The sequence below is a fragment of the Pinus tabuliformis genome, chromosome 8 (assembly GCF_031772625.1).
Source record: "Pinus tabuliformis cultivar Carrire ecotype Pingquan chromosome 8, CPIR1, whole genome shotgun sequence".
NCBI classification, from domain to species: domain Eukaryota; kingdom Viridiplantae; phylum Streptophyta; class Pinopsida; order Pinales; family Pinaceae; genus Pinus; species Pinus tabuliformis.
This window is the reverse complement of record NC_142294.1, coordinates 1,869,337,309-1,869,339,328: the sequence shown is the minus strand read 5'-3', so window position 1 is coordinate 1,869,339,328 and position 2,020 is coordinate 1,869,337,309.

Below are 2,020 nucleotides of genomic sequence, written 5' to 3'. Positions count from 1 at the left end.
TTGCAATAACAAAATTCCAGCTTCCCCTTGACCTCATGGAGAGAGATCTATATATAGGAGTTTTGGAGAGAGGATGAGTCAGCTTGAGGCTGGTATGAAACTGACTAGTGTCCTCTCCCACTTCAGTTCTTGAGTCCACTTGGAGGTTCTTGCTTCCACTTGGAGATTTGGAACCTCTTACTCATCACCAGTCGAATTCCCTGATCCAAGTGTCATTTTGGAAGCTTCCTGGGCATTGACACATTGAGAAATGAGCCTGCCACTTGTCCAGTTACGCTCAACACAGGTAGCCTTTGTTGCAGTTGACATTCAACGCAGGTAGACAGTGGAGCAGTTGACATTCAGCGCAGATGCTCAGTGGAGCAGTTGACATGATCCAGAATTGCCTTGTTTTTGAGTGTTTTCAGGTGGAGAACTTTTGTGAATTGCTGTGGTTTGCTGGCCTTGTTCCTCTAGGGGTAGGAACAACATGTTTAGGGACTTTGAATCCCTTGATTATTGACATTTCATGCTCAGTGATGCAAGGCACAAAAATGTCTATAACACTCCTCATCCAGATCCCCATGAAGAAATGTTGTCTTCACATCCATTTGTTCCACCTCAAAATCAAAAGCAGCAGAAACAGATAAAAGTAATCTAATAGAAGCTACCTTGGAAACAAGAGAAACAATATCACCAAAATCAATTCTCGGCATCTGGGAATAACCTTTTGCTACCAACCGAGCTTTGTATTTCTTCACCTTTCCTTCTGTGTTTGTCTTCTTCTTGAACACCCATTTGCTACTAATGGGTTTCCTTCCAGCCGACAACTCCACCAGATCCCACGCCTCATTTTTGTGCAAATATGCCATTTCATCAACCATGGCCTCTTTCCATAGTTTTCCATCTTCTGAACTACTGCTTCCTTCACAGTTTAGTAATAGATAAAGAAAAATTTGAACAAAAAGCAGATGGACTATACCTTTCTAGCTGCCTTCTTTCTCAAACTGATATTCTCACAGCCGGAGTTTGTGGCTCTTCATCTTTTGATTCCTCTTCTATTGTAGAGTCTGTTTCTTCCTCCATTAGCTCAAACACTATCTTCTCAGGTTCTTTTGATGGTGCTTCATGTTTAATAACATTTTTCATCTCTATGAGCACCACATCATGGTTATACACAACCTTCCTTTTTACAAGGTTCCAAATCTTATAACCCTTTAAACCATCCTTATACCCAATAAAGATACACTTTTCAGATTTACTATCCAAATTGGTTTGTTTCTCCTTTGGAACATCTACATATGCATCACATCCAAATACCCTCGGATGTGAAAGAGATGGTTTCTTACCAGTCCATACCTCTTATGGAGTCTTATCCTCCAACGCTGATGAAGGTGATCTGTTGACTAGGTAACATGCAATCTCTACCGCCTCTACCCAGAATTCATGTCCTAACCCGACATCACTGAGTATGCTTCTTTCCCTTTCCATCAACGTCTTGTTCATTCTTTCTACAACTCCATTTTGCTGAGGTGTATATGGATTAGTCTTCTGCCGTGCTATACCACACTTCTTACAGAATTATTCAAATTCCTTACTGCAAAACTCTCCACCGTTATCTGTCCTCAGCACCTTTATATTCTTCTCTGTTTGGTTTTCCACCAGAGCCTTAAATTCTTTAAACGTGTCGAAGACTTCAGATTTATTCTTAAGGAAATATATCCATGTATTCCTTGAGAAGTCATCTATAAAGGATACATAGTACACAGACTTACCCAGTGATGGAACCTTCATAGGTCCAAACACATCACTGTGCACAAGCTCTAATATCTGTTTCGCCCTCTTATCACTAGAGTGGAAACTCACCCGATTCTGCTTCCCATATACACAATTTTCATAGAAATCAAAATCCAGAGAGCTATTACTCATACCTTCTACCATACCTTTACCATGAAGTATTCGAAGGCCCTTCTCTCAAATATGTCCAAGCCTTTGATGCCACATCATGGTCTTCTCTCTAGAGGCCACTAGATTTTCTACT